Raw genomic sequence first — 13980 nt, 5'->3', positions numbered from 1 at the left:
TTTTTAGCTTGTTTTACTTTTTTTGACTATGTACTAGAGTTCTTGTTGGTGCTTTCACACACACACACACACACACACACACACACACACACACATATTTATGCACTTTACTACTTCGCCAATAATTGAAAGTAGTTATTCATCAATTTTCTTTTCTATTCAAATTAATATTCTATCTCCTGCTTATCTAAGTCTATTGGTTATGCTTTCTTTTTGTGTGTGTTTTTTATTTTTTGTTTCTGTTATTTTTATTGGATATTTTATTTATTTAAAATTTTACATGTTATCCCCTTTCCCAGTTTCCTCTCTAAAACCCCCTAACCCACCCACCCACTCCTGCCTCACTGCTCTAACATTCCTCTACACTGGGTCATCAAGCCTTCACAGGACCAAGGGTCTCCCCTCGAATTGATGCCAGATTGCCGCGGGCTGGCCAATCTGGGCCTCCCTCAACCCATGGGAAAAACGAGGTCCTAGTCAGCTTGACAAGGCATAGGTGAAGAAATGATGGCAGAGACAACACATGGAAGTGTAGGATCTGAATGTATTTCTTAAAAATGGCATCAGACTTTTACAGTCACTACAAAAGAGAAATGAAAAATCTGGCAGCTCAGCAGTTGAGGTACATCTGAGGCCATGTAAAACACACTGGGTCTAAAACAGCAGCCATCTCCTCTGGAATGGTGCAGCACCCCTGGACTCCAAGCATGCTCAGGGGCCCATGCAGCCCGGCCGGAGTCCCTGGAGGCTGTGGTTGTGCCAGCCAGGAGGGTAGAGGCTCGAATCTTGAATCTCGAATGCTGACTGCTGCTCACTGTCTCTCACACACACACTCAGCTCAAAGTCCCATCCATCCTTAGTAAAACACCCACTTTGTTAATCTTCTGGGCTAGTAGAGACAAGTCTATTTCTTGCTAATTCCTAGGAGTGGCTCAGCTGCACTATGTGTCTGAGAATGAGGATTCTACTTTGCCTTACCCTGGGATAAGTCTCCCATTCTGTAAGCTTCAATGCCCTACCCACAATGCTGAAGACAGTAAGTCTTGATGGGTAACATTCTTCACAAAATTCCAAGCCAGGGTTTGGCTAAGATGTTGGAACATTGGTAAAGGTCAGAGAGCAATGTCCAACTTTGTCTAGCTATTAATTAATCATATCTGGGTGGGCACCTAGCACGCGAGTTCACAATGACATATCTGGGCTACCTCTTTAGGGGATGCCATGAATGACTGAATACCCAGGAGGCACAAACTCCCTTTGAAGTCATAACGCCTCTTGTCCATGATCAGGGTTTCAACCCTGATACTGCAGACTTTACTAGAGTACACTAGTGGGCGTGGCACCAGATAAGGCCCCTTCAGCTCTTTCAGTCCTTCCCCTAACTCCTCCATCGGGGTTCCCGTGCTCAGTCTGATGGTTGGCTGTGAGCATCCTCATCTGTATTGGTCAGGATCTGGCTTTCTACTACATTTAATTATTTTTATTTGTTTTTATCTCTTTTGATTTTTGAGATTTAATATGATTATATAATTTTCACATTCCTTTTTCTCCCTCTAAATGCTACTTTATACTTCCCCCTTTCTTTCTCCTAAATACATAACTGACCATTTGGCATTGAATAAATAATTGGTGTGCTCTTCCCTGAAGAAGAATATTTCTCTAGGTTTCAGCATTCTTTAGTTTCCTGTAGTTCTTTGGGTAAGGTGAAAATCTTATAAAAGTTTCTCTCATCTATGTTAGCTTGTCTATTGGTTTCAATCTTGTTTCTGCTCATGGTTAAGCACTCTTACACATTTTATCATTGGAGTATCTGTTTCCAACCTTCTTATGTTTTCAAAGTCTGGAGTTCTTTGTCATTGATGTCACTTAGTTTCTTGTCTGCATCACTGAGTTTCTAATCCATTTTGCTGACTTCATCCTCTAGGCTGTTGCTTAACCATTTAGATCCTGCATGGAATTCATATGGATTCTTCTTTGAGATCAGTGTCATATTTACGAGAAAGCTTTTGAACTCTTCATGTGTCATTTCAACTCTTTCAGGATTTCTAAATTTGGTAGGTGCCAAGTTATGATCTTCAAGAAGGCCATGCTGCCTCTGACTTTGCACGATCCTTTTGTGTAGGCTTCAATTGTTCAAAACCTACTTTTAATATAGTTTCTTAAATGCTTTAACCTCCTTTCTAGCCCACCACACACCAGAAGTAGTAGAAAAGAAAAGTTATTAGAATACAGGGGAAGTGGACCTGTTTAGAAATTGTTCTTTGGTGCCAATCCAGTCTGCATTGTCAGGTAATCAGCAGTTCAGTTCACGTGAATCTGCAGCAGCAGCTCAATGCACTCACAAACACTTTATGAATATATCAGCAGTCCAGCTTAGTTGTGTTGGGATATCAAACCCGAATCATCAGTGGTGGCATGACCTAACAAAATCAGCCAGGCCTCAGCCATATTGGCACCAATTACAGGAGCAAGGAAGAGCAGCAGAGATGCCAGGAGAAGTGCTTTGCCATACCTCTCTCAATGAAGTAAAGATCAGGGAAGACACATGACCAAGAAGTGAAACAAAGCTAGTTATGTAAGTCTTCTGTCACTGTCCATTGGGTCCTCCAAGTGTCATGTGTCCTTCCATGGGGCTTGCCGCAGTCAAACACCACATGATACACTGTCTAAGTAAAACTCCAGGAGTCTATCAGCTAACAGACATCACTCTGCCAATCAGCCAGGAACTTCAGAAGTTCTTTGGCGGGTTTCTCTCTATGGTGTCACCACAAGCAGAGTTCAACAAAGCAATGTAAGGAAAACCAACGCATGTATGTCTTTAGCAAAGAATCCTTCATCACATGTCCTTTCACATGCTTACTTTAGAAAAACATCCTTTCACCTGTATCTGCTTCAGCGACACATTCCTTCATTTGTCTGCCCCAGCAAAACACCATTAGACACAACTGACTTCCCAAAGAAACCATAGGTTTCCTTCTCCCCTCTGCGATATAGTTTATATACATCATTATCAGATGTTTCCTCTTGTTTTGTTTAGCAATCTTTTTTTTTTTTGAGCAGTAATATTTTTTTTGGGGGGGGGTTCCGGGGGTATTCAGTCTCTACCATCACCTAGAGAAGAGAAAAATACTATAGTGATACAACACCAAAGTGTATCAGACATAGAAATATATCTAAAATTGATTGAAGGGCATGAGTGCATCACTAATGACAGTAAGGCAGAAAGTGGGGCTCTAATACAGAGTGATTCTGATGCTAAATTTAGGGGTATGGAGAAACAGTAAATAAATATTTAAAGGAGATGAAGGAAAAATAAAGACAAAGCACTGTTATATATTTTTAAAAAAGGAAACATTTAAAATGTGGAGAATTACTGAGTTGAAGATGGGAAAAGAAAAATGGGTTAGAAAATAACAAAAACCATTCAGAAAAATAGGGGTGAAAGATTTTCCAAATGTGGATGGTTATCGGGGTTTAAATATTTTTCTTGACATTTTCAAATTACTAAAAATGGAGCCAGAGACTTGTCACAGTGCAAGTTTTGTAGATGGGTACCTTGATGGAGAAATAAAGGTATGTACTCATGCACTTAAGAATCATGCCTTCCAGCCATGAAATAGTAAGGAATCACTGGGTGGGAGACTAAAATAGTCCCTTGCAAGACCTGAGTTCAATACTGAAGACTCATGTAATGAAGTTGGGTGGAATAATATTGTTGTAATCCCAGAATTGGGGAGATAGAGTCAGGTGGGTACCTGGATCCCACTCTCTGCCAAGCTTAGATTATCAGTTGGGCTCCTTGTCTCAAGGAAAATGTGAACAGCATTTTTGAGGATGGACATCCAAGTTGTTTTCTACCTTCCAAATGCACACATATAGTATGTGTGTGTGTGTGTGTCTGTATATATATACACACACACACATATATATAACATAGAGACACATATAGACTAATATCCCCCACAAATTTTATATTATTTCCTAGTCAGATAAACCAAATGCTTATAAAAAACAGAGCTATTGAGTAGTGTTCTTTGTGAGGACAAATGACAGGAAAGTGTGAGTTTTAGCAGCTGCTACAGATGTTATTTAAAAGAAAGATCAAAACTGGACTAGAGAACCTTGAAAATACATTTTACTCATTCTATTTTTTTTTTTGATTTCCATGCAGTGGGGAAGAAATGTTTTGCAGAATGGAAGTGATCTAGTTAAACTGAAGTTTGATGACCCTCCAACTTTATTATAATCAAGAAGAACTAAATCAAGAATAGATTGAAAAGACCTAGAAATCACTAAATGTTATGGTGGGGGAAAAACAATCTTCAAAGGGACAGAAATTCACTCCTTTTTGGAGGATAAATGGGCACTACTTCAGGTGGAAGTTCAAAACATGATAAACTCTGTAAAGAGCTGCATAAGACAGAAGGACGTCAGCCCCTCAGAAGGGTCTTACATAGCATCGCAGTGCCTCTTTCCAGTGACATTGTTTTTGTATAAACTTTTAGGAACTTATCATAAATAGGGTATATTTTTATTTCCCAAAACATTTTAATAATTGTTTATCAATGTTACAACCCTGTTCCGATATAAAATACATATTTGATGAGTTAGTAACTGTGAGGTGAATGCTGTAGCACATGATGGTGATCTTTATGTATCAACGTGAAAGACAACACAGACCTTTATTCTTTTCAGTTCAAAAGCCATCTTATTGAGAAAGATGCAAAGTTTTACTGTCTCTCTATTCCATTGAAAAGTCCCCAAAGACATGAAACACCAACATGCTGTAATAAAATGTGACGGTTTGGCAGTAATACAGTTTTAATAAAAATGGTATAATATTCTGCTGGGGGGGGGACGGTTCTTAGCTTCTACTCCGGAGGAAACGAGCTGTTGCTTAGCAGTAGGAACACAGGGCATGATTAAACTACATTTCTAGTAAGAAAACTGTGAATCTGGGACACAAATTTCCTTACCTGTAAGTAGCTCCAGGGCTGGGTCATAAGAAGGAAACACCCATGTATTAATTGAAATTGCTGAGTTAACTAGTATCCCTCCTTCCAGGTGGTTAGATAGTTCTTTATTATAAGACACAGAGCAATCTTCTAGTCTTGAGGGCAAGTTATGTCTATTCGATACCACTGAAAGCACTAAGCATTATTATATATCATGTCAATAATTCCCTTTAATCTAGGAATAGCAGTAATTAGGTAATATCAATATTATATAAATTGTTTCTCTGTTTCCTTTAGAATAAGCTCATCACTGCAGTTTCAGATCTACAAAATGGCAAGGATGTCATGCTTAAAAGTGTGTATATTTGCCTGTTTAGAAATAAGCAGAATGAAAAATATAGTGACCTTCAATTGTTGAGAAATCAAATGTACATTTGAAACTTCCACATCATTTCAAACATAAAAATTAGTGTACTTTCAAAGAACTACATGTAAGCAAGGAATGGTAAAAGGGAGAAATAGTCTTTCCCATGGTATGGCACAGTAATTGATATTCAATACCAAATGGTCATCCCTGGAAACATACATAAAGGTAACATTATACAAATGAGCAAGTTATATGTGTGTGTGTGTGTGTGTGTGTGTGTGTGCGTGTGTGTGTGTGTAAAACAACAATTAATAAAAGAGAATCTGAAGGAAAGCAAGAGGGATGTCTGTGGGAGACTGTGGAAGGGAGGAAGAGGAATACCATAATTATATTATAATACTAGCTTGTAGTAGTGCAAATGCGATATATGGCACTGTTTTGAAAACATGTCTGTTAGTAAAGAAGTTAGTAGTTGCATAATATATTGTTTTCTAGCAAATAAGGAAACTGTAAGAAGAAGAAGAATCAGGAAGATTCTGGCAAGAATAAGATTATAGCACATACTTGCTGTGTTCAAAAGCATTTTGTTTGTGCCCTTTATTTATTTAAAGGCTAATCATTCTGAACAAAATAAAATGCCATAATTGATCTCAATGCAAAGAAATATTTGTCTTGTGCTTCTGGAATTTTTCTTTGTCTTTCTCCTTGTTTCTAAGTGTACATGTAGAGTTGCTGATTTGAAACTGTAAACATTTCTATTATATATCTTAACTGAGAGAAATAAAAGCAATTATTAGTCTTTTTCTCAAAATACATTACTCTTTTAAATATAGCCACTTACTTATTCTACTATGTACGACAGAGTATTGATTACTCTCATTGAGTTAGTGCTTGTGCTGCAAAAATAGTTTCCTTTAAAGTATCCTAAAATAGACATTGATTGACAGATGACAATGCAGAGAAAGCATTTAGATCAATGAAAGATAATCAAAATGTACAGCAAACAGCTAGATACCACACTGATTGGAATTATATAGAATGAGAAGCAACTTCAGAAACACCAGGAGATCTGTAATACAAACAAAAAAGATGTTGACAGAAAAAAAAAAAAGGGTTTCTGAAGTGATCTAAAAGAAATGAACATTTGAAGTGCAGTTTGAATATTACTGCCCTTCACTCTTTCAATGTCTTCAGAGTTAATCACAGAAAGTAAGAAATTGGTATAAATAGGATGGCAACTATAAAAGTGTTATGTTTTAGACATTCCTTAGATTCAATGGCGGGGACCATGCTATTGGTCTGCCTAAGTGGATAGATATCTGTTCCTGGGCACTTGGACTTAGAATGGGTAAAGTCCAGGTGTGGTTTGAGTGCTCCCCTTTCCAATATTTAGGTATTAGTAATGACATGGTGCTTAGATATGAGGCTGTTGGAGGTAATTGCATGAATAAATTATATGGCCCTCCTTATAAAAGGGGCTTCATTCAGTCTTAACTAGATTCTCTCTTGCACTTCTCGTTTCTGCCTCAGGAACATACAAGAAAAGCCCTCATCAAGACATCAAATGATGCTTCCTGTATCCGGAACATTTAGTTTTTAGAACTGTGAAAAGGAATTCTTGTTCTTCATAAACACCCAGTCTCATGCACTCTGTTACAACAGCCCCAAATTAGGACATGAACCTACAGCAATTTGTGCCTGATTGTGATATGAATGATGGGCAAAGTTTTGTATATCAATTCTGGATTGTTCATTATAGTTTGCCCCTGAATACTAACACTAATATAAGGTCATGATCTAGGACCTGGGAAAGAACAAAGGCAAAACACATCCTGCCTTTCTAAGATGGAGGCAGAGAATAATGAAATGAGTGTGTTACTTAGATAAAACACTCAAACCGAAGGGAACTTACAGGAGGCTAGGCTTTATTACATCCTATACGCAAAAGTCCATCATAGAAGGAATTAGGGTAGGTAACTGCAGCAGAAACAATGGGGAAATGCTGCTTTGTAGCCGTCTCTGGCTCATGCTTAGCTAACATGTCCAGACCATGTTATACAGTTCAGGACCACCTGTTACGATGGGCTAAGTCTCCTTTATCAATTAGTAGTCAGTGCAACTCGATCTAGACCTTTCCTCAATTGAGGCTTCTCTTCTCAGAAGACTCTAGGTTATATATAGTCAACAAATGAAGATATCTCAGACAATCCTCTACTAAAATTTCTAATCCTGGATGCCCTCTCTGGAATGTGTCAGTAGGTTCCTTGGACAGAAGTTTCAGCTGGGGCTCAGTCACAGAAAGAGTATCAGTGAAACAGAAAAAAGTTGCTTTTAAAGGTTGGGCTGGATCAGGATTTCCTCTTTGTTCCTCTCAGAATCCTGGTCCTTCAGGCTCATTAATGGTAAGAAGCCTACTTACTACCTTCTGATGCTGCTCTGTCCCTGGCATTTCCTTGGTTCTCTTGAGCTTTTGGCTGGTGATTTAGACTAGGGTTGAGATGTGAACGTAGTAATAAATGAATCCAGTGACAATTTTAGGAATAGTTTTCTGATGGAGTAGATGTGGGCTTGTAGAAGAAAAAGGAAAAATAAGTGTTTGCATGGAGAGAGGGGTAGAAAACACAACAAAATGAATTCCACATTCAGAATCCTACTCATCACTACATGCAAGTCAGCTCTGCATTCCTATATCTATTACTCAAGCTACTCAAGCTGTAAGGAAAAAAGATGATTTACCTAATGGCTTTTGAGGTTCTATTCAATAGCCAGGCTCATGAATTTTAGGCCTTTTCTGGCAAAACAGCACTGGTGGGATCCATGAAACAACTGCCTAGGGAGTGCCAAGGCCAATGTCTTCTACTCTTGGAATTTATTTTCCTGTGTTATTTTGAGGGACAAGATGCTGTCAATGCCTGTTGATGTTTATATTAAGACAATATGGCACAGATGTGGCAATCTTGCATGAGTAAGCTAAAACAGATGACACTAGATATCCAGGGGCAATGAGTTACTATAAAATGGTTGATATCAGCTGCCTAGGGACACAAAACTTGGACAGTGGTATAATTAATCATATATTATTTTTGGTGGAAGTTACTTTTATGTGACTATGGATAAATATGCCCTTGAAATTTCTCCTTAGCTAGCAAGACTGCCTGTGCTTCTCTATCTGTAGGCTTGAGTGCTAGCCTGCGTGTGTGCCTGCCTTTGCCTGCTTGTATGGGTAGACATGTGGCACAGTGAATGCTAGTGGCTCCTTGCCTAGCAGCTTTCTCAGGGAGTGAATAGGATATGTCTTTTCTTCTGTGGATCTTCAAAATCTCCTTAACCTTTCACTCCTTATAAACCTCCATTTGTAACATCAAGAACATGGATCTCATAATCATATTTAAAAGTATCCCCAGGGAGAAACCCAAGGTGAGTCTGGGCTTATGCTGTAAGTTTTCTATTTTTAATAATGAATAACTCCATGTTGTTGGTCATTTGTTTACATATCTGGTATCTGTAATAGTGTTTAAATAAAGAGAAGGTGTGTCCAATACTAGTTATGACTGTGTCTGTTGCCATGAGTTTCTTGAGTTGTCATTATGTCTTGCCCTTTTAGTCCTACTCTCTTTTGCATTCTTTGGTGTTATCCTAAAGACTTTAAAATCTATCCTTAAATTAACATTAAGTGGCATTTGTTGAAAGTACTATCCCTTTTACGTTGCATAGTTTTGACTTGTCAAAATCAAGTGCCTGTAGATGTGTGCCTGTATTTCTGGGTCTTTGATTAAAACCCACCAATCAATTTGTCTGTTTCTATACAAATACCATGAAGCTTTTATTACTAATGTTCTGTAGTACATCTTCAAGTCAGAGATGGTGATACCTCCAGAAGTTCCTTTATTTTTCAGGATTGTTTTATATATCCTGGGCTTTTGTGCTTCCACGTAAAGTTGAGATGATTAGCCCTAACTGGAACCCATGCCACTAGCAAGAACCAATCCATGACACTATGTTATGCTTGCACAAATAAGCCTAGCATAACAGTCCTCTGTGAGATCCGACCCAGCAGCTAAGGGAAAGAGATGCAGAGAACCACAGCCAAGCAGTAGATGGAGCTTACGGAATCTAGTGGAGGAGTTGGGTGGGGGAGGATTGAAGAATCTAAAGAGGACAGGGACTCCACAGAAAGACCAAGAGTCACCTAACCTGGACGCTTGGGGGCTCCCAGAGACTGAACCACCAACCAAAGAGCAAGCATGGGATGGACCTAAGCCCCTTGTACATATATAGTAGATGTGAAACTTGGTCTTCATGTAGGTCCCCCAACTACTGGAGTAGGGGTTATCCTTAAATCTGTTGCCTGTCTGCCTGTGGATCCCATTCTTGTAACTGGGCTACCTTGTCTGGCCTCTGTGGGTGAGAATGTGCCTAGTCCTGCAGTGACTTGATCTGCCAGTGAGGTCAGGGAAGGGGGAGAGGGTGAGGAGGGTGGTAGTGTGTGGGTGGGTGGGTGGGTGATACCCAGAGGAAGGCTCTCCCTTCTCAAAGGCAAAGGGGAGGGAGGAATGGGACGAGGATCCACATGAGGGAGTACTGGTAGGAGAGGGTGCTGATATAGGGATGTAAAGTAAACAAATACATTTAAAAGATAAAAAATTAACATTAAGTAAAATTAGTATTTTTTAAGTTTCTAACAACTATTGTACCTAAAAGGTCATTTATTTTCTGCTTATCTTTAAATTGGTGTCATGCACCTAATTCTATAAACATATTTAATCCTACCATAAAGTTCTGATATTCTATAAACATAGAATGACCTATTTTTCCAAATGTATACAATTCCCAGTACTTAATTTTTCTTCAACTTGAACATTAATTTAAAATTATTTTCATCCTACTAAACAGTTCTGTGTTTCTTTACTTTCTGTAAGTTTCTGACTGACCTACTTCTATATATTTTCACAATATAGCATTTTAGGTTGACTGATTTTTTTTTTCCTTGCATGTCTAATGTGCCAGTCTATTCTTTACTACCTTCCATTTCTGGTGACAATCTATTTTATGTTGATTTATTATTACTAAATGTAGCTCACAAAATATCGTTGATTTTAACTTTCAACACTTGTACTTTTAATCCTGCTTCACGTTTCCCCCTCTTCTTGAATCATTCCTGCCTGTGCTTAATGATTTTTTATTTAGTACCTCTGAGACAATGTTGGCCTTCAATCTTTCTCCTGTCTCTTTTACTCCTAACTCTCGGTTGCACATTTACCAAATGTTTTTACTGTCTAATATATGTAGTTTATTCAGACACCCATATAAACATTTTCATTGAGCATTATCTGTCTAACATTTTCTCCCAGTTAGCTATTTTTCTTTCTAGCTGTGCCTAAACAATTGTTGGAAATTTCTTCATCAATTTTAAACTTCTGATCAAGAAATTTTGTATGAGGTTTTCTATTTTATCTGACTTTACAGATTCCAGTTCTTTGATAAACTATTTCAGCTTAATATGAGTTTTGTTAAGCACATTTATTTCAATCATCTCAAAGTCCATGAACATCTGGATTATCTAAATTCATGTGTTTTTGTTTTATATTTTTTCTCTTTATAATGTGCCTTGAAATCGCTGGCAATTTTTATTTGACTGCCAGATATGTACATTTAAACAACATTAGTTGCTTCAGTACTTCCTAAGTAGTTACAATGAATTTTAACAGTCAGACTCTTTACAATACAGAAGTCAATGAAACAAACTTAATGCAGATTAATGAGACAGTTCCTTTATATGGACAATTTTGAAACCATAGCTTAATATATTTGCAACAGCCTAATTCTTGTTTCCCAACTTTTCAATTATTAGCCTGGGAAATAGAAGGCATATCAGAAAGACTATTTATATATTAATGTCTTCCATTGCATGTTGTATTGCACATTAATACATTATTATTCATATTCCAACTTTCCATGATGACATAAATCACTTTCTATTAGATATTTATTATTGCATTTATTAATAAATTACAGTCAGAACATAAATTATAGATCAGATAGTATTGTTAACATACTTCCTAGGCTTAATGAGTTTACACTTTATAATGCAAACTCTGCCTGTTACTTTTCTTCAGAATCTATTTTGTGTCCAAGAGCCATCATATTTAAGTAGTAAAAAATGCCAGTAACGTCCTTTTCTTAGTTCTCAAAAAATAAATTAAAAATAAAAATCTTTCCCTCAGTCTCTTCTCCAATTTTGTCCCTGCAGTTCTTTTAGACAGGAACAATTCTGGGTCAGAATTTTTGACTGTGGGATGGCAACCCCGTCCCTCCACTTGATACCCTGTCTTTCTACTGGAGGTAGATTTGATAAGTTCCCCCTCCCCACTGTTGGTCCCTCCCTTTGAGTCTTGAGATTCTCTCACCTCCCAGGTCTCTGATACATTCTAGAGGGTCAATCCTGCCTCTCACCTCCTGAAGTTGTATATATCCATTCATTATGCTGGCACTTGGGGCTTCACTCCTGCCCTCCAGCCCCCAATACCTGATCATGTTCCCCTTTCCCCTGCTGTTCTCAATCCCCTCTTTCACCCAGTTACCTCCCTCTCCCTGCCCTCTTCTTTCTTCTCCTTTGAGTCCAGTGACTGGCCCAAATTGGGAACCATCTCAAGGAGAAACTCCAAGGCCTGGCATTATTACTGATGCTATGGTGTGCTTATAGACAGGAGCTTAGCATGGCTGCCTTCCAAGAAGTCCAACAAACAGCTGACTGAGACAGAGGCAGATGCTTACACCCAACCAATGGTCTGAAGTAGGGACCTCTGTAGCTGAATTAGGGAAAGGCTGAAAGAAGTTGAGGAAGAAGTTGACCCCATAGGAAGACTAGCAGTTTCAACTAACCTGGACCCTTGAGACCTCTCAGATTCTGAGTCACCAACCAGGCAGCATACACTAGCTGATCTGAGGCTCCCAATACATATAAAACAGAGGACTGCTTGGTCTGGCCTCAGTGAGAGAAGAGACACCTAACCTTGAGAGACTTAAGGATCCAGGGAACGTGGAGGCCTGGCAGGTGTGTGTGGGTATGTCTGGGTGTGAGGACAACCTCTTGAAGATGAGGGAGGAGAAATGAGATGAGGGACTGTAGGAGAGTGGATCAGGAGGGTGATAATGACTGGATTGTAAAAAAAAAGATTAATGATAATAATAATAATAATAATAATAAAAATAAAAAATCTTATAACATTGTAAGTCTGTATTCTCTTTTGCCTACTGAGTTCATTGTATCAGAAAATTGGAGTTTAAAATTAGACTTTCTTTTTATACTTGTCAGATAAGACACATATTTAAAAACCACATATCCCATGAAAAAGAAAGAACGTTCTCACTGATAAATATATCCTGTTAACTTGGATACCTAAGAAAGTCTTGCAGAAGCTGGAAAAGTGGGTGATAAGGATGTCTAACTGCTTAGGGATGTTAAAAGCAAAAAAAAATATATAGATGTTTGATAAGCCTTTGTGTTAATTCAAACACTGCACTGCTAGCCCTCAAAAGCATCTGCTAAGATGGTTTGCAAGAGGGTCTGAGAGAGTAAGCCAGAGTGCTGTGTTTAAGGTGAGCAGTGTGTCTCCAAAGCAAGGGGTTCGGGATGGGACCACTACAATTTGCAAGGTTCCAGGACACCCTTCCCCTCCTCTCACCTTAATCCTTTCCCATTCACTCTTGACTGGTGGAAACCCAGGGTCAAAATCCTAATAATGAATCTGCAGAGAAATAAGCCTCCAGAAGTGATTTTTCTCCCCACTGCAATGAATTTCAATTATCTAACTGCCACTGTAGAAGGATGATTTTTCCAACTAACATTTCACTGAGAGTGCCAGGGAGAGGAGGAGGCAGAGTCTTGTTGATCCTTTATCACTAAAAACATACACCGGCAAAGAAAGCTGAAAGTAGTTCAACAGCTGTAATCTCCAAGGAGAAGGCTGGGGGCCCAGCTGTCAACTCAAATACCACCTGAGAGCTCACAGAATAAATGAAAGGATGCTGGTCTCCTGTGAAAGCAACTGTCCCTGGTATTCAAAAGGTACATCTGACATGCTGCCCTTGAAGGAGAATACAAAAGCTGCCATTGGAAAAGGTTACCTCATACATCAACAGAAATAAGGCTTTGAGACCCTGGAGTATCAGAGGAAAATTAAAATATCCGATTTTTCAAAGTTATCAACTGTGAAGTAATGGTTACTTCAGTCAACAGTGTTATTGCCCATTCTTTCTTGGTGAAGGAAAGTATTTTTTTCTAGCATATTAGGGTCTCTTTCAGCATAGCATTGTAGTTCAATGAAGAAATAAGTCTGAGAGAACCAAGTTCAAGTCCCCACTCTGCCACATCTAAATTCAATTAACTAGATAAATATTCTTAAATAGGTCTGGATCTTTTTCTTAGTATGAAATTTCTTTTTCTTTATGAAGGCTATATATGTCAGCAACATGTAGTACTCAATATTTGGGAGTAAGTCTATAGACATTTTAAAGATACGTCTGAAAAGTTAACTATGTGCTTTTGGAATTGAGATTGTTAAATATGAGCTAGCCCAAACTAAGGAACAGTCTTGCAGCCCCTAACCTGGATATCTGACAGTTTCATAGGTGTGATATCTAGGGCATCAGATTCTT

This window comes from Mastomys coucha, unplaced genomic scaffold (genome assembly GCF_008632895.1).
Source record: "Mastomys coucha isolate ucsf_1 unplaced genomic scaffold, UCSF_Mcou_1 pScaffold23, whole genome shotgun sequence".
NCBI classification, from domain to species: Eukaryota; Metazoa; Chordata; class Mammalia; order Rodentia; family Muridae; genus Mastomys; species Mastomys coucha.
This window is presented reverse-complemented; position numbering follows the sequence as displayed.